This window comes from Rhipicephalus microplus, chromosome 7 (genome assembly GCF_043290135.1).
Source record: "Rhipicephalus microplus isolate Deutch F79 chromosome 7, USDA_Rmic, whole genome shotgun sequence".
NCBI classification, from domain to species: Eukaryota; Metazoa; Arthropoda; class Arachnida; order Ixodida; family Ixodidae; genus Rhipicephalus; species Rhipicephalus microplus.
Genome location: NC_134706.1, coordinates 127708178 through 127728425, shown reverse-complemented (window position 1 = coordinate 127728425; position 20248 = coordinate 127708178). Strand labels below are relative to the sequence as shown.

General features: G+C 47.9%; 1 pseudogene; it reads left to right on the top strand.

Annotated features, from left to right (window-relative positions):
- Positions 1-17353: 17353 nt before the first annotated feature.
- On the top strand, positions 17354-17507 carry LOC142767968 (U1 spliceosomal RNA; annotated as a pseudogene).
- The last annotated feature ends 2741 nt before the right edge of the window (positions 17508-20248 follow it).

Genomic DNA, 20248 nt, shown 5'->3' with positions numbered 1-20248 from the left:
TTGCACGTTTAGCCTTGAACAGTGTAGCACCTGCATTACGTACCACAGTTTAGCGATAAAAACATGTTGCGCACAGTAGCCCTAGCAAAAACATACAGGCTCGTACCATTCCACTTGTCTGCTTTTCCTTCGTCTCCTTTATTTGACGCGACCAATATTCCTCGCTGCCGTTATAACATTCAAGGGAAACACCGATGTACCTTGTCGGTGTTTCCGTCCAGTGCACATTCGCAAAAAAATTGTGGCTTTGAAGGCCACCTTCCGTGCCAAAGCCCAAGAGATTTCGGCCAATTTACGTGGCTCCCTGTAACGCCACAAAAATGCTTCACAACACTTCTCGTTTCTTCTACGCTTTCTTTATTAGAACAATACATCATGACGTTATCTGCATTCAGTTCAGAGATTTCGGACCAATACGAAATTACTATATCGAATGAGAACAAAAAGAAGATAACGATTTATTTTGCCTACGACTAGTCTTATGCGAACGCGTAAGGGACCGAACGAGTTCTCAGCAGACGTATACGTATTGTTAATCGCCGCGACAGTCGTTGTAGCACGCTACGCAGTCACGCGTTGAGCTAGATGTAGCTATGGCGACCTATTGGCGAGGTGGCAGGGTGCTGGCTTAGTAGGCTTTTTTTTAATTATTGTTCAATGCATATATATCTGCCAATACGAGGTTACGGCTGTCCTGCCTCCACCCCTCCTACAATAGTTGTAATCGCATAGTAGAAAAGAAGCCCAAAGCTATATGATACTTTGAAAGGGTGCTGTCTGTGTCTTTGAATTTTTCATCCGTGTAATATGCGCTACACATCTGAAAGTATGAATTTTTACCTACCTGCACAACTTTCCGCACTTAACGAGGCGATAAGGCCGCGACAGAAGCGCTATCTGCATTCACTAGCGCCGAAAAGTTCGGGGTGCATTTAGAGTTGCACCGACAAAAAATTAAGCCATCAGCCACTGAAGGGAACCACGAGTTTATGCAAGGCAGTAAGGAGATGGTGAACGACGCTCACAGAAGGTATTTGCGTCGCCTTAAAAACGTGCACAAACATTCTGAACATCTACGGGACTATAGTGCCTAGAATACACTAGGCACTACCTTACGAACGCTGCCGGTGACTATGACCATAGGCCTGGTAAACAGCCGTTCCCTTAGCGCACACGCAAAAGACATCGAACGAGATCCCATGTTAAATAACCTAAGCATACGTGCTTTATCTCACTGAAACGTGTAATGCTGAAAGGCTGATGATCAACGGCTCCAAAGTGAGTTTGTCTACTGAGGAAGCGTTTCGTTGCTTTCGCCACAGACTCAAGAGAGAGGGGGAGCATAGAGACGAGAGAGAGGAGGAGGGGGATGCGCGTGCGCAATGTTTCTGTGGATGCCACACTTCTGAGGAAGCGTTTAGTTGTCTTTGCCGTCTACTCGGGAGAGAAAGGTTCACATAGGATATGCGCACGCACGAGAGAGGGATGGGGAAGAAACATGCGCAAGGGGGTGTGTGCACCTCGGGAAACAGGGAGAACAAAGCGGCCTAAATAAGATGCTTCGCGTCTAAACGTGAGTGTTGCACCACGGTCACCAGTGCTTGCGCACAGTGCAACCACGAGCGACCATACGTGGTGCAACACTCACATTTCATCGTTTTCCTAGTATCCACGTTCAATGGACAGACGCTGGTTCAGCCACTGCCACTCTGGATAGAATTAAGCGTTCAATCAGGCATGGCCGCTGAGAAGCCTACCGAATAATGAGAGAATAGATGCCGCGCGTTCAGTGTCTGCATAGCAGTGACAACCCAGTGTGGCAGACTTATGTATCACGGCACAATAATCAGTTCAGCAATATGGAGCTTACATTCGCACATATGAAGGATAGGTGGGAGTGTTCAGCCCAGCTAGCAAGCAGCTCAAAAGCTACAGTGATATCCGGGACCATCAGAAATCATAGGGCAGGGTATCATGGGGCATCGTTTTGCTGAAATCGTCAGACAAATATACTACGCGTCTTTAGAGGTACGTTTATCAGTTCGCAGCAATTATTGTCACCTGAGGTCTGGCTGCAAGATATATGGTATACATACTATATCTTACGCCATGCCTACGCGTCAGTTGCACATGCACACCCCTGAGCAAAAGAGTACGAACCAAAATTACGTGCCTAAATTGCCCTCAGCGCCTTCACGTTGTGAGCCATCTGCTGTCGAAAACACTCCTCTGACAGAATACCTTGAAAGAGCATTGCCCTGATGGAATTAGCCAGAAAAATTCTCCGGACAGCAGACGACTCGCCATTAGACAGCGCAGACGGCAAAAATACACGTGCGCCAATGGCCTGTATACTTTCGCTCATGAGTGCATGCACTGTCAATATCAGGGCAGTACCGCTTCGCCGCCTGCAAGAACACCATGAGCAAGCCTTGAGTGAAGCTCACCTTCAGGAAAAAGCGAAAAGAAAAGCCTGTCTGATTCCGTAAAAGACATAAAAGCAGGAGTTGACAACCTCCTGCTGTTCCTGTGTTACAACTTCAAATGATCATGCGCAATTCTCTTCTACCTTTCCTGTTCCTTTGTTTGTCTAGTAGTGACTCTGTATATGCATCTGTTGGTGAAGTTATTCTTGCGTGACATGCTTTTCTATTCAGTTGTCAGTCATCCACTTCACGCTTCACTGCTCTGCCAACTCATAGAAAAATACATACAAGAGAGGAATACGTACTGCATAGGCATTTGGTAATGCTCGGGTATCTAAATCAAGTTAAAGGTTCATGGTGGCGCTTTTATCTTGCGCATAGTGAAAGCACGTGGGTAATCAAAGTGCTTCACTTTGTTCTGCAATGACGTCTGTCCTGCAAGGTCCAGGCTCCCGGATGGTAAAATAAAAACGCCGTCATTTTCTAAATGCATGCAACCGCTAGTATTATTGTGAATGAGTTTTCCAGAATCCCGCAAGGTGGGGAAAGGTTTCAGTGAGGAAAATTGACGGGCATGTGCTTGTAGCACGAGGCCACAATGAAACTAATTTGGATTGTTCTGAAACTAAGCTTCCTGGCTGCAGATAAATGGGTTCTAGCCCGGGAATCGAACCCGAGGCCAGTGCTCTATCGAGGTGGTCGCAGTTCTGTTTTGGCAACTAAAATGTATGCTTTTGTAATAAGCCCTGATGCATTCTTTAATTGCCTCGTGCTTGAAACAGTTGTTTGACGATGTCCTCTCCCCCTTTTTACGCTTAGACCACGTGAAAAAAACCGCTGGTATAGTGTGACAGAAAAGGCCGCGCATTCTTTTTCCACTTGTTCTCGATAGTGGACTCAATGAAAGTGGAAAGTGCAGTTGACACGTAGCGACTGCTAGCCAGGTCTGTCATGTTAGCCAGCCTGTAGCAACATTGCCTCCACAACTTCCCCCTCCACTTCTATAGGTCTCTCGTAACCCCTGTGGCCATCACGCTGTTGAGTTCTTTCATAATTATTTTCTATCTATCTATCTATCTATTTATCTATCTATCTATCTATCTATCCAGCTATCTATCTATCTTTTTGTATATTCCTTCATTTACGAAGCTATGGACTATGTTGTGGACACTAATATCCTTAGATGGCTCAAGAAAACTGTAGGTAAAAACTTTCTGGCGCGTATTCACGAACATGATCTCTCCGCGGAGTTTTTTGACGCGTTGTGTAGCCGTATGCGATGCATTTATTTTAGTGAAACAGACACGCAGAACTACACACGCGTTTTACAACCCCATACGACGGCAGATGGCTAGCATCCAATACCTCTTATATAGATGCTGGCCGAGAACTAGTCAATATGATGTTAATATCTCGTGTTTTGAGTTCCAAAACCAAGATATGATACTAAGCGATGCCATAGTGGAGGAGGAAGGGCACGGTCTGTGCGGGATATTTACGAGCATGTCTGTGCTCCGAAATATCCCACGGCAAAGTTTAATTGTGGTTTGCAACGTTTCGTATGCAAGGCAGTCAGCACTGCCGCGAAGCTTCTCCCCACAGAGCCGTGGCCGTTACGAGCGTCGTTTAATCTGCCAATGGGTCGAAGGCATTAGCGATGGTAATAACGGTTGTCCTTTCACTAGCGGCCGGTGGTAGCAAGCTAGGACTGTTCGTCCCTCGAAGAGAAACAATGCGCAGATCTTCACCGATTTACATGTGTAATCGTGAAAACGATAGTTAAAGTACGCATCGGTAGATCTCGGAACATTTACTTGCTAGGAGAATTTTTCTACGTGTAACATTGTAAAAGTGCGACTGCCTCCGATTTTTAGTAAAAATATGCGTGCTTTGTGCAGTCCCTGAAAACATTTATTATTTCTCAGTTAATTGGCCTTTGATATCCATATTTGTTGTTTCACTTTGTGTCACCAAGGTGGTCTATCAGTTACGTGAATGGTGTTCATGTTCTTCCCAGTGCTGAATTTTAAGAAAACCATGAACCTTAACTTTGAACACCATATATGCTATCACACAACACTCCACGTGATAGTGCCATTGTTATGATATTACAAATAAATAAAAAAGATCTGATGTATCCCAATTATTAATGGGGCATTTAGTAGTTCCACTTTTATTTCGGCGTTCGTGTGCCCAGATGTATTAACTTCGCTGCTAAAGCATATCTCGGAAGCCACGTAAAATGAAGAACGGGTTTGAGATGGGCTCCACCAAGTGGATACTGATGCCAGCTGCTTAGAAAAAAAACGTTTGACCCTTTCAATCACAGCGTTCGATTTGGTTTCAATAAATGTTGTTATGGGAGGGTACACAGAGAAACGAGGTTACAGCTAAGATATATTTCGCCAAGCCTAAGCCGAGATGGCAAGCCAGAGCGTGTCCCACATCCCAGAATCACGTCGTCTTTCTCGCTGTCTGTCTTGCTTCTTGAGCGTGATGTAGTTTCGTAACATGACCTTCGGGTGCAGAAGCACCGTCTCGGTGCTTTCTATGATGTTGCAGAGTGGTAGAGCTTAAATCGCGAGACATGAACAATGTCTGTAGACATTGGAGATGACGACTTCAGCGGGGCTATCTCGTAGGTAACGTCGGTCACCTGGCGCAAGACGCGGTAGGGTCCTGAGTACCGGGAAAGTAGTTTCTCAGAGAGAACAACATGCCGAGTCGGTGTCCACAACAACACAAGGGAACCCGGGGCAAAAGAGACGTCACGATGATGTGTGTCGTAACGTTGCTTCTGTTGCTCTTGCGATGCTAAGAGGCGCTTCCGAGCGACTTCTCGTGCTTTGTGAGCTCTGGTGATAGTGTCACGGGCGTATTCAGTTGGCGAATCGACAGCTGTCGGAAAGATGGTGTCGAAAGGTAGAGTTGGGTCACGGCCAAATAAGAGGTAGAATGGTGAAAACCCAGTGGCATCGTGGCGTGAGGAATTGTATGCAAATGTGACAAATGACAATGCAAAGTCCCAGTCTAGGTGGTCAGAGGAGACGTACATGGAAAGCATGTCAGTTAAAGTCTGGTTGAATGGTTCGGTAAGCCCATAAGTTTGTGGATGGTAGGGCGTCGTAAATTTATGTTTGGTTTCGCAAGAGCGAAGCAGGTCGTCGATAACTCGGGAGAGGAAAGAGCGTCCATAATCTGTGAGGAGTGGGCATGGAGCACCATGATGGAGGATGACATCGTACAGAAGAAAATCGGCAACATCTGTGGCACAGCTGGTTAGCAAAGCCCGCGTGATGGCTTACCGGGTTGTATGATCCGTAGAGACAGCTATCCATTTGTTTCCGGAGGTAGACTGATGGAACGGGCCCAGGAGATCAAGACCAACTCGAAAGAAGGGGTCAATAGAAATATCACGTGACTGGAGGATTCCGGCAGGACTCATAGGAGGTTTTTTCGACGTTGGCACTGGTCGCATTCGAGGACTTAGCGATAAAGCCTGGGCCAACAAAATCGACGCTGCACGTGGTCGTAAGTCCGAGAGAGACCAAGGTGACCGGTTGTGGGGGTGTCATGAAGCTGGGCGATAACACTCGAACGTAGGTGGGAAGGCACCACAAGGAGCAGTTCGCGCCCATTTGTGTTTACATTGTAGCAGTAGAAGGTGCCCTCTTTAAGTACAAACAGCCGAGTAGACGGATGGGGCGTTGGAGAGTTCAGCTTCTCAATAATGTCACGCAAGACTGGATCTCGGCGCTGCTCATCACGGATGTTGAAGCAGAGGGAAAGAGCACACATGGCGGCGCTTCGTCTAAAGTCTCAGGAGGGTCCACTGGATGGCGGGACAAGCAGTCAGCGTCATGGTGTAAACGGCCAGATTTGTAAGACACTGAGTAGTCATATTCTTGGAGCCGTAGTGCCCAGTGACCAAGACGCCCAGTGGGATCCTTTAACGACGAGAGCCAGCAGAGGGCGTGGTGATCAGTTGGAAACCTGAGGCGCCTTCGTCGAGGTCGGACGTGTTTTTGGAGAGCTCCGGAATGACAGCTACAGATAAGTGTTTTTGCATGTTTCCAGCTTGCCTCTGTATGTAGCGTTATGAGAACGTAAGGCGCTAGCGTAAAGCTTGATTAGGTCTAGTACGGTGTACGTTTTTTTTTTTAGTATTCTGTACTGTGTCTTTTTTTCTCCAGCCACCTCGTGGCTGAGGCCTGCGCGTAGACCGACCACGTGCATGCGCAGGTGCTGTGAAGTGTAGCGTATTTATTTATTATTGTGCTTCTTTTTGGCTTAGACCAGTGTATTTTAGTACAGTTTTCTAACACGTGGGCATCGGTAAACTGAGCTAGCCATGGTCAAAAAGACCGTAAAGTGTTCAGAGTGCGGGATAGGGAGGAAGGTGGAAATTAGTGCGGAAGAGAAAGCAGATCGAAGATGACGCCAAGTGTAGACAGTGCGAGTTCGAGGAGAAAATGAAAAATATGATGGCGGTCCAGATTGGGCTCATGGAGAAAATCGCAGAGCTGGAGAATGCATTGGCGAAGGAGCGAGAGAAAACGTCAGCCATGGAGGAAAGGCTCCGGGCAGCCGAGAAAGGACTATCGAAGGTCGTGAAGGGGAACGAAGACGCAGGTGACGGCGGAAGCATTATGGCGACGACCCCCCGTGCAGGAGAGATGAGGGAAACAGGCATGACAAAGGCAGATACATTGGCCACAGGGCCCAGCTACCGGGAAGTAGTTTTGAGGGAGGGAGGGAGCAAACCAGCAGCCGTGACTCACGCTAGTCACCTAGTCGGCAGCCAGGTGCAGGTTTCAGAAGGAATTTCTGAACAGGTCATCATCGCCGGTGACTCAAATTTAGTCCGATGCGCAGCGGCAATCAAAGAAAGGGTGAAAGGCGACAAGAGAGTTGCGATAGGGACGTTCCCAGGACAAACGCTGGGGACAGTAATGAGTCAAGCGCGTGAACAACTCGCAGCTAAAGCTAACAATCGTAACCTCGTTGTAATTGCGGGAGGGTTAAATGACGTCCTGAAAAAAGAATCGTCAGGACTAGCGACGACCTTGGCGAAAGGGGTGGATGACATGCGCACCGTGTCCCCCCAGGTGCAAATTGTAGTATGCACAGTACCGGAAGTACCAGTACGCAACGTCAACCTGCAAAGAGCGGTAGTCGACGCAAACAAAGAGATATGGCGAATTAGTCGAGAGAAGGGTTTCGAGGTAGTGGATTTAAACAGGGAAGTGCACAGGTGGGGTGGATTCCAGAGAGACAAGATTCATTTCGATAAGAGGCTTGGACACGAGGTGGGCTGGCGACTGGCAGGACGCGCAGTAGCTTTTTTGGGGGGCTCACGGGCCCTTCGGAGTCCGGGGTAGCTCGTAACAGGGAAAACAACCAGGAGGACGCTTTGACAGGTAGAATTGTGAAAAACCAGAAAAAAGGTAAAAGAAAAAGGAAAAAGGCGCGTGTTGCAATTAGTTACATAAACATGCAGGGTGGCAGAAAGAAGGCAAAATGGTTAGAGATTGAGGAGCAGTTAAACAAAGAACAGATAGGCGTGTATGCGGTTACAGAAACACACCTTAGAGACTTGGAAGAGCCACCACATATTAAAAATTATGTTTGGGAAGGGTGTAACAGGACCATATCGGAAAGGAAAGGTGGGGGTGTAGGAATGCTAATTCACCGCGGAGCCAAATGGGTTAGAGTGAAACAGACGTGTTCAGAGCACCTCTGGGTTCTGGGCACAGTAGGTGGAAAGGAAACGTGGCTAGGGGTAGCCTACTTGTGGACGGGGAATAACTGCAGAGAAAAGAATCAGGAGATAGTGGATTGCATGAGTGCGGATATTAAGGAATTTGGTAATGGGGCCGAAATCATCCTTCTAGGGGACATGAATGCCCACATACATGACCTTGACGGATATTCAGACACCAATGGGAAGTTATTACTAGATCTTTGCGAGCAACATAGTCTGGAGATAGTTAACACGGGGCCTAAATGTGACGGCCAGATCACATGGGAAGTCGGAAACAAGCAATCAAGTATTGATTATTGTCTCATGACTGAAGGAATTTACCACAAACTGACAGAAATGAGGATAGACGAGGAAGGCATTAACAGCTTGGGTAGTGATCATAAACGAATAACATTACAAATGGGATACGAAACTAAAAATATGAGCATGGAATCAAAGCCTGGCAGCTCGTATTTAAATGACAAACAAATAATAAATATAGCCGCAAGAGTCGAGGAAGAAGTAGGCGAAATACCAGGCAAGGACTGGGAGTATAGGGAGCTGTTACATCTAATGACGAAGGAGATAGGGAAAGAGAAGAAAACCGTTTGCTGGAAAGGAAAAAGGAAGCCAAAAAGTTGGTGGAACAAGGAAATCCGGGAGGCGATCGAGAAGCGACGCGAAGCATCACGGGAGCATAGAAAGGCAAAAAAGGAGAAGCGGCCGCAGGACGAAATCAAAAAAATATGGGAAATATATTTGGAGAAAAAATCCCTTGTACAGAAATTGGTAGAGGCAAAAATTAAAGGTGAAAGTGAACGCTGGATGACAGAGATACACGAAAAAAAGGAGGCCGCGCCTAGGATTTTTTGGAGCCACATAAAGGCGCTAGGTAGGAAGTCTGTCACAACGCAACAACATATTCTAGATGAAGGAGGAAATCAATTGGAAGGGTACGAAGCGCTAGGTTACATCCAAAAGGTAACAGCCGATTCGTTTCAAAAGAGCGTCCAGGGGATCTCCCCGGTGAGTAAAAGTGTGGCGGAGAAAGCAACAGAGGAAGAGCTAGTACTAGATAATTTCAACTGGAAAAAGGCCGAAGGAAAAATTCCAAAGCGCACTGCCGCGGGTTTAGATGGGATTCCCGTTAGCCTCATTAACGAACTAGGACATAACACTAAAGAAGCATTGTTAAAAGCAGTAGAAAAAAGCTTAAAGGACGGACAAATACCGGACAGTTGGCGACAAAGTAGAATGAACTTAATCTATAAAGGCAAGGGAGAAAAGGACAAGATTCGCTCGTATAGAACACTAACCATTACATCGGTGCTATACAGGTTGGCGATGCAAGCAGTAAAAATGAAAATAGAAACATGGGCCGAACATAACGATATTTTGGGAGAACTTCAAAACGGATTTCGAGTCGACAGGCGGTTAGACGATAACCTGTTTGTTCTCACTCAGTGTATAGAAATATCTAAAATAGAGAATAGGCCCTTGTACGTGGCTTTTCTAGACATCACTGGGGCATACGACAACGTTAATCAGGAAATTTTGTGGGATATATTGAAAGGAATGGGCATGGGCGACGACTGTATACAGCTTTTGAGGGAGATATACCGAGAAAATACAGTTTGCATAGAGTGGGAAGGAATGCGTAGCAAAGAGAACGTTGAGGTTAGCAGGGGTCTGAGACAGGGATGTCCTTTGTCCCCACTGTTATTCATGCTGTACATGGTGAGTATGGAAAAAGCGCTAGAAGGTAGCAACATTGGTTTTAATCTGTCACACAAACAGGGCGGCATGATGATTGAGCAGAAGCTTCCAGGTTTATTTTATGCGGACGATATCGTCTTATTTGCGGACAGTCGAGATGATATACAGCAGCTGGCGAATATATGCGGAAGGGAAGGTGAAGCTCTTGGACTAGGATTCAGTGTAACGAAGTGTGGTTTGATGGTATTCAATGATCCCTGTGATCAGACGGTGTCCATACAAGGCCAAGAAATACCGAGGGTAAGTGAATACAAGTACCTCGGAGTATGGGTAAATGAGAGTGATAGATACATGGAAGTACAGGAAAAAGCCTCGGCAGCAAAAGGAAAGAGGAATGCAGCAATAATGAAGCACAGAGCGTTGTGGGGATACAATAGGTATGAGGTGCTTCGAGGTCTGTGGAAGGGTGTAATGGTTCCAGGGCTTACTTTTGGGAACTCAGTGGTGTGCATGAGGGCAGAGGTGCAATCGGGAATGGATGTAAATCAAAGGACTGTGGGACGCCTCGCGTTGGGTGCTCACGGGAAGACGACAAACGAGGCTGTAAAGGGCGATATGGGGTGGGCAGGTTTTGAGGCGAGGGAAGCGCAGAGCAAAATAAGGTTCGAAGAAAGGCTAAGAAATATGAAGGAGAGTAGATGGGCAGAGAAGGTGTTCCGTTATTTGTATAGGAAGAGCGTGGACACACAGTGGAGAAAAAGAACTAGAAGACTCACTAGTAAATATACGGCTGGTATTGTGAGCCATATGTCAACAAAGAGCGTTAAGGGAAAAGTCAGGGAGGCGGAGAGGATTTACTGGATGGCAGCTATGGAGAAAAAACCGGCTTTGAGTAACTACCGAAAGGGCAAAAATGAAATAAGGAGGGAGGCATTTTACGATAATTCAAGGGGAAGCGCTTTACTGTTTGAAGCGAGATCGGGTTGCCTTAGAACGCGTAGTTATAAAGCAAGATTCAGTAAAGAAGAAGAACAATGCACATGCTGCGGGAAAGATAAGGAAACGGCGGAGCATGTTCTGATTGAATGTGGAGATATCCACCCAGGTGTACGTTTGGGCACGAGCCTACAGGAAGCCTTGGGTTTTAGGGACAACAATGGAAAGCTGAACACACCCGCGATTGAAATAAGTAAGAGACGGTTAGAGTATTGGTGGCAGAAAATTAGAGAGAAAGGACAAAAATAAATATTGGAAAAATAAAATATGGACAGTGTGCCGTAAATGGCAGAGAACTTAAGCTGAAAATTTACCTTTTTTCCATTAAGATAGAATTTATCGAAGTAGAGGCATTAGGCCAACATAAAAAAAAAAGAAAAAAGGTTTTTTTTTTTGTCGAGCCTGGTGGCATACTTGTCACCACCCCGTTATAAAGGGGACGCTCATAGCATCCATCCATCCACAGTGAAACGACGACCATGTAAGTAGGGCCGAAATTCGCCAACCACCCAAGCTAGAGCAAGGCATTCCCGTTCAGTGATAGAGTAGTTCCGCTCGGCCGCAGAGAGCAGACGGCTGGTATATGCGATAACACGGGTGCAGCCGCTTTGATGCTAGATAAAAACAGCACCGATTATATGGCCGATAGCATCAGTGCGGACTTCTGTTGGGGCAGACATGTCAAAATGGGCCAGAATAGGTGGTGTTGTGAGCAACGCGATGAGATTGGAGAACGCCGAAGCCTGCACAGCGCCCCAAGAGAATGAAACATCCTTCTTTAGCAAGTCCGTAAGAGGTCGGACCACGTCCGCAAAATTGTTTACAAAACGTCGGAAGAGCATAGACCTAAAAAGCTTCGGACTTCCTTCGTGCTGATCGGGACGGGGAAGTTTTGCACAGCTCTAACTTTATCAGGATTAGGGCGTACGCCAGAGGAGTCCACAAGATGGCCTAGCATGATTATTTGTAGGCGTCCGAAGTGGCACTTCGATGAGTTCAGTTGCAGTCCTGCGTTACGAAAAACAGAAACGATGGAGGAAAGGAAGGAAGGAAGAAAGGAAGGAAGGAAGAAAGGAAGGAAGCAAAATAACTTTACTTTGGTCGCGTGGTGTGCGAAGCGTTACGAGATGGCTCCACATGCTTGCGAATTTTCGGCAGTTGTGAACATTGTGGGCTGACTAGACACGTGGACTACAGTGGCTCCTAAAGAGTTAGTTAATGTACTGAACTAGTGTCAACACCACGCTGCCACAGTCTTCGATCTCTCACGTCGACTGACACAAGCTGATACTTAATCGACCCCGAAATGGTACTTTAACCATAAGCAAACTCGGCTAACGACGACCGCGCTTTCCTGCAGGGGTTTCTGCATGTTGTCTTCCCAGCGTCCTTGAATCCCACGAGAACTTGTAATAAAAAAATTGGTTCCAAATCTGCATGTTACACCGCAAATGTCGTCTAAAAACGATAGTCTTGCGTCTAGAGAGAGTGAACAAAATATTTATTTGATGTTCTGCGCAAGAAAATCCGTGAATGGTATTCTGGAGGCGCTGCGTTAGAGTACTTCGAGCGTGTAGCGGAGGCGAACGAGCGCATCGAGGCACGTTAGACACAAGCGCCATCCGCCAGTCTCGGAGGTGATAAGGTGTAGAACGTAGAGCGACGGACAGGTGCCACCACCCTGACGTCGTAGCAAAGCGTTGAAAACACCTTTTTGAGCATCGCGTTGCACTGTCAGCGTGGCGCGATACACTCTACCTTCCTTAAAGTTACTTGCGTGTGCCTCTTATAGTTTAAAGGCAGACATACAAAACATCGAAGCGTTGTTGTGGCGCATCAGATATGCGCAATAACTACTTCCTAATGGACAATAGCAAAGCTATGATCTCAAAACCGTGAGCAATATTGGTGGACGCTGCGGATGGAGTTGGCCGTTTGGTGCCGTTTGAGGTAGCTTAAGGACAGACAAACAGACAAATGTACAGACAGACAGACAGACAGACCAAAATTCTTCAGTCGAAAGTCCCCAGAAAGACTATCGTCTTTAAAAGAATGCCTTACACACACAGTATAATCCACATGGGTTAAACCAACACCACCTAGACTATTGACAAGGCCCCTCCAGGGAGAGCGTGACGTCACACTAGTTGCCCACCTGCACCCCGGCCGTCGTCGCCACCCATTCTCATTATATCTGCTGTGGGCACTTATTGAAAGCCGATGTTTTCTTTTTTGTTATTTTTTGTTCCTGCGCGGTCTGGATTTGTTTACGCCTGGCTTTACACTTAAGTGATCAAACTGTAGTAGTCAGAAATGCATTTGTAGAAGTGGTTTTATTAGGACGAAAGGCTAAAACCATCCTACCTCATTTCTTGTTCAAGGTTTTGATTTTTCTGTCAGCTGCCTTTTTTGTGCGGTGCTTTGAATGGTGTCATTTCGAAGTCTACAAAAGTTGTTCAGAGCGACATTTGTTGCAACACGCACTACATGCCGCACCATAGTCTCAGAGGTACGGCCATTTTCACAAGTCTCTAGCTCAACATCTCCTAGCAGTTATGTGGTAATGGAGCTTACAATGCCACGTTGGTTGTTCGACACGAGGAACGCTTTACATTTTCTCCCTTGGTGAGCTTTTCGACAACAAGCGTTGTCACCAGCACCATGTGCACAGTACATGGCTGCGGAAACTTTAAGCTTCCTCTTGACAAGTTGTCAATCATTGTGTTACCTTCCACCTCTATGTTCCTGCTCTCCAGGACGAGCACGCTGCCGCAAAATGCGCATGACAGCTTCTTCAGAGCTGAATGAGCACAATATCCAGCGATATAAGCAATGACCTCCATGTCATGCTTTGGGTTGTAAATTTCATCATTTGAGATGTGCACAGAGAAGTTATGTTGCGATACTTCTGTGTCACTTTCGCTGCTGATGTCTGGCTGCGGAAGAATCAGCAGCTTTTGCAGACGAATTTTCTTTTCAGACTCCAGAAGCTGCCTCACGGAAACATGATATTGTGCACCAGCAAGCTGACGGTAGCGACCGAAGCGATCTTCAAGAGTGTCAGTTTGAAATTTTCCCAGCAAGACATACTTGAACTTCAGTTCTTCTAAACAGTACCGCGACAGCTCAACAAGGGAGTAGCAAGTGAGTCTCAACGCAGAATGTGTTTCCCTTGTCAAGCAGCCACGGCTCATGTTGACGCTGCTCCAAGCATCCAGCCAGTTTACCATGCCACTTAGGAAAACCATCTGTTGATCCCCCGTAGAATTCACTGGATTTTGAAGGGTGTCGTTCAGTCGGTGACCTTTCGAAGGGGTCTTCACGTTGACGATTTTCCACCACGTCGATATGATGTTTATGAACAGCGCTGTTGAACTGGCACATGTGGTTTCAAGGGCATCGCCACGCGTCTCAAGTGTGTTTGATACAAACGAATTAATGACATTTAACACCAACTTTACATTTTGTCTCTCCATAGGTGTTGGATTGATTGCCTTGGAATTTAGCTTGTAGCCAAGCTTGAGAAGCGATGTCTGCTCCAGTGCATACAGCTGCCGTATGGCATCAAATGATGCTGCTTTCATTCTGGGCGGCTTGTTGGACAATATTCCTGACAGGCTCACTTCAGGAAAGTAAAAGCATATTCCTTCGTTTTTTTATTCATCCAGTTGTTCCTGATGCATTTCAGTATGTGCACAGGGTCTACGACATAAAACAGAGGCCGATTGTTGTCGGCTGGATGAGGATATACAATGCTTACTTCCTGTTTCTCTGAGAAAAACGACATCATTTTCCGGTTGAGGGAATTGTTGTCGGTAATTACAGCAATGCCCCTGAGGCCCATAGATTCCACTTCGAAAATTACTTTCTTGCAGAACTCATGTAGAATTTCGGCAGTCATTTTAGCAACAGGAAGAACGTGAAGCACATCTTTGTTTGATGACAAGAGCGACAGAAGCATGAAAACATGAGCGGTTGTGGCTGCCTCTTGAGAATTGGCTGCAGATCCAACTATGCTGCCCCCTTTATAATCGAAGTATGGCTTGATATGAATTTCATCAACCATTAGCGTCACCGTCTTTTCGTGCAGCTGCATGCACTTCACTCTTTCTCGAATGTAGGAGAGGAAGTTCGCTTCGTTTTGCTCCTTCAGTGGATTGCCTCCATACTTGGAACAAACGCGGCGCAGGGTTGAAGGATGGGGTAAAGTCAACGTCGACGCTGATCTGGCAAAGTTATAGGCGTGCGGAGATATGGCGAGCAGGATGCTAGAAAACACAAATGTTTCAGCACTGTAGCGACGAATGGGGGCAGCGAGTGCGAGAGCTATTTGCTCATTTAGCAAACAAAACAAAGCACTGTGTTCTTCGGTCGTGTCACTGTCTTGGTACAGTTCATTCAATAAGGAGCCGATATGCTGCAACACTGATGCTGTTTTCGACGGACTTGCAACTTCAGGCGTCTCAGTCATGTGGTTTTTTAGCTGCTGGTGCAGTGAGGACAACGTCCGGATGTCGCGCACTGCGTGTGGAACTGCGCCTCCGCAAGGTAATGAAACCAGCTTGATCATACCTGCTGAGACTGCAAGTGAGAGATCAGCAAGCACAGTGACGGAAAACCTCACGTGCGGTGAAGGATTATCTTCGATGCGGAGAAACATCACACAACGATCGTTGGCCTTGATGGTCCAGAAATCATTACTGCATACAGCAGAAAGCTTGCCTCTTAAGAGTTCGAAAGAGGACACAGCATTTCTCTCCTCTTCACATTTTTTTTGCGCATATAGAGTCCTTAATCGCTTTGCTCAAGGCCTCGTCTTCCATTCAAGCTCGTTTCGAGACAGGAGATTCTCGACGATTGCGATTCGTGCTCAGGTAGGACGGACAGTTTGGAAACACCAATGGTATAGCATCTGACACTAGGCGCACCCTCTCACTGTCGACTGTCAATGTCCGTCCCGACGCTGCGTTAAAATGTGACAGCTTTGTGATGAAGTCAGCCTCGAGGAAGTGGAGTTCACAGACCTGCGCCAAGCATAGCAGTGACTTCATTACTTTCATACAAAACGGGCTAATGGGAACTTTGACACGAGCCTGAGTATTTCTGCTCTATTTTACCGCACTGCCCTACCTGAAGCGCGACAAAACTACCATCACCACTCACGATACTCGCTCCATTCAACAGTAACAGAGCCAGAACGCCAGTAATGCGATAGAGCCGGTAAGACAACAAACTTCAGCAGTTTCTCACCTTGGAGTGTATGCTTGGTGTGAAATTCTTTCGCGGAATGGCTTTTATCAAAGACTTCTTCCGAGCTTCATCCTTGGGGAATGCGAAAACACGCACTTTGGGACCACTCTCATAATTGCCGCGGCACCCGGGAACACAACAACGTCCCATGTCGCACTGATCGATGTGTGATCACATACTCACAAATACAACACCAATAAAATAGGACACGTGGGAACGGATGAAGACTCAGAGCAGTGCGATGCAGCACCAAGCCTGACGCAGTCTAACCAGCGAAGCAGGTAGCGATGAAAGGCAAACCTGTCGTAGCTTGTCCGCCGTTCGGGATAAAAAAGTGCGCGGGGTGACCAACACCACCACCTGAGCTACGCGTCCTCGGCCATTGGACAGTCGGTGATATGCCCGGGGAGGGGTTGAGGCTGCAATCCAGGATCCGGCGAAGGACGACTCTTGCGATGCGTCTCACGAACAAGAAGAAGATACGTTTAATTTACATATTTGCAAGAGAGGTACATTGCAACGAGAGCGTACAGACGCGCCTTTCCATCACAAGGGCCCAGAGCGCACTCGAGATGAGCGGGCCAGCGAAATCCAGAGAGAGAGCACAGCGCATTCCCAACACGCTCCTTTTATAGCCGTCCGTGCACGCGCTAGACGCCGACTGCGTGTCCCAGAGACGCTGATGTGCATTTCCTGCGGCGCACACAGACGCCTTCCGCGTTCCTGCAGGACGCGGACAGCGTTTGATCGCTACGCCGATGAGCGTCCTTTGCAAGCCACCTTCTTGCTGTGCCGGTCATAACATCGGACAACTAGCGTGACGTATGCCGTCTGGGGAGAGGGGTATGAACGGGCCTTGTGAATAGTCTAGGTGGTGTTGGTTAAACGCGCGAGTCCATCTGTCAACGTCGTCATCCTCTTTCTTCAGCTTTCTCCGTTCACTTGCCTCTCGTGCGTGTGCTTACATACAGTAACTGCTTGCTTATTTTGACAATCATTAAATGTTCCAGCAAGAGGTTATTTCGTTCTCTCAGTTCACCCGTTTGAAGTTCTTAAGCGCCTGAATCACAGCACTGTGTATGCGTCTATTACGATAAATACATCGCATCGGAAAGTATTATATTTCAGCGCTGTGCTGGCATTAGCTGAAATCAAGCATCATTGGCCTTGAGCCAGGCATTAGATCGCTTTGAATGCCCTAGGTTGAAAAAGCAACGTTCTGCGTCTTACTTAGTGTCGGACTTACGGTGTTCACTGAGGCCGGAGTCCCGCGCCGAGGCCTTCCGCTGAGGGCTGAAGCACACCACTATCCCAAATTGAGGCAGATGGGGCGCGTAATTTTTTGTAGTGGGGCTTGGTGGTCACGCCAGCCCCAGCGCATTTCTTGCCGAAAACAAAAAAAATTGCCCGAAGCTTCCCTGGGGGGAACACTGAGGAGGATGCGGACCATATAATTGGTTAACGGGGTGTTAAAGTGCGACTTACTTGGGTCGATGGCTAAATTGGTTAACGTGGTTGTGAAATGGGGTGTTAAATTGCGACTTACTTGGGTCGATGGCTAAATTGGTCAACGTGGTTGTAGGAGGGGGTGTTAAATGAGTGAACACGTACACACGTATGCGAAAGGGCGGCGCTGGTCGAAGGGACGTCGATCATTGTGTTTGTGGATTCGTTGGAATTCATTTCACCGCGACCTTGGACGTCGACGCGCCGTACAAACCAACCGACGAGCGGCAACTGAGCGATCGAGCGCCGACCTTGAGTATATATACAGCACGACGGCGCATGCACTGTCAGCTGTTGAATGTTCTCGAAGCGCGACGCCACATGCGCGTCCACTGGAGAATCAGGAGAATTGTAGATGTCGAACGCGGTGTGTAGAGGAGGAAGGGTGCACAGATGGTGGAGGAGTGAAGCGCGCGCGGTGTGTAGAGGAGGAAGGGATGCACAGATGGTGGAAGAGTGGGCGACGGCGCGACGGCGCATGCGCGCGCGTCAGCTGTCGAATGTTCGAGAAGCGGTGCGGACGGCGCACTACAAGGCGCGAGTATAAGATGCTCCGCATCTAAAATCAAGCTATGAAAGGTGATGCAAGACTGGCGGGCAGTTAGGTATACCTACAGGGGATGTACTACAAAAAGTGCGGCCATACCGGTTACATAAATATATGCAACGATAAGAAACAAACCTGTTGAGCACTGCTTGGGTAGTAGGGTCATTGTGAGGCAGTTCATTTGCCTTTAGCAGCACATTCCCCCTTGACAATTGTAACCTTGAAAAACTGTTAATAAACATAGATGAAGCTAATCCTACGTATTATGAGAATAAAGTTCATACGAAGCACACAAATCGTAGCAGGCTGCGCTGCGTAGCCAAATGGTCTGGCGTATTCGGGTAGATGAGTAGCTGTGCACATACGGTGGGTTTGCAAGGCACGTCATGCAAAAAGGTGGTTTGCAATCCCTACCTTATAAATTTTGGTACTATAATATTATATGAGGTTTTACGTCCGAAGACTGCGATATGATCATGAAAGATGCCGTAGTAGAGTGCTGCACAAATTTTAACCATGTGTTCTATAACGTGCGCTGACTTCGCACTGCACACTGCCCTCTACCTTTTCGACTACCCCGAAATGCGACTTTGAACTGGTATAGCGCATTAGGGTTAAGAATAAATGGCTGAGAAGACTGGCACAATAGGACAGAGCGCTAACTTCCAACTTAGCTTCATTGGCAAATCGCAACACAAGTGTACACTTGTGCAAACATACAAAAAATGGCAGCATATTCACGGGGTGAATCATACAGAGTGGGGCGAAGCATCCGCCCGTCCATTCGTTCTTGCTTCCGTCCATCCATGCGTCCGTCTGTGTGACCATCCGCCCCTCCGTGCATGCGTCTGTTAGTGCGTCCGCACGTTCATCCGTGCGTCCATCCCGGCGTTCGTTTATGCATCGGCCCCTGCGTCCATTCATGCGTCCATCTGTTCTTGCAGCCATCGGTGCGTCCGTCTATGCATCTGTCTGTGTCCATTCGTCCACCTAGTCAACGCTCCACGTACCACCAACTCGTATCTTTGCATCATATATTCGGCATATAGAAGTGCCGCCCAAGGACTAAACGAGAGGTGGCACACTGTTACGCCTGCAAGTCCACACCGAACCTCAATGCCTCTGAAAAAGCCAATCTGTGTCAAGGCCAGCATTCGAGCCCGCCTGACGCTATCAACTCAACGACGTCATCAAGTGGCGGCGTCGGTCTGTCACGCAACGCACCGCGAGCTCCCTCAGCCCACGAGCCCATTGAAGCAATCGGCACCTTCCAGTCTGGCGAGTCTTACGCAATTCGTGGGAACGTCACCCGTCCTTGGCTGCAACCACGCGCAGCAATCGGCGCCTTCCAGTCTGGCGAGCCTTACGCAATGCGTGGGAACGTCACCCGTCCTTGGCTGCAACCACGCGCACCAATCGGCGCCTTCCAGTCTGGCGAGCCTTACGCAATGCGTGGGAACGTCACCCGTCCTTGGCTGCAACCACGCGCACCAATCGGCGCCTTCCAGTCTGGCGAGTCTTACGCAATGCGTGGGAACGTCACCCGTCCTTGGCTGCAACCACACGCAGTAGCGGGCCCCATTAGAGTGTGACCATCCGCCTCTCCGTGCATGCGTCTGTTCGTGCGTCCGCATGTCCATCCGTGCGTCCATCCCGGCGTTCGTTCATGCATCCGCCCCTGCGAAGCGGCGCTTCTAGTTGGACATTTGTTTACTCAAAAGATCCACCCGGTGCCTACAAAAAAAAGCCCTGCGGCGCGTCACCAACAGTAGACCTATGTGTCAGAGAAGACATCTCGGCTCTTCGGGTCCCTAAGCTGTCGGCCCCAGTGCCGAATTTGTAACGCCTCTATCTCTATGCTGTACATAAACCTTGCCTTAGCTCACCGTCGACTCGTCCGCTCGTCTATCAGCTCTGCGCAGAAGCAGTCGCGAGCTGAGTAACACACGCTACCAACGGCTGGTGACCGTGTCGGCGGAGTTCGGAGAAGTGGCGCCTTCGGGACCGTGTTGCCATCTCGTCTTTGTAACAGCACGCACACTTTCTTACGGCTTGCGCTTCGTG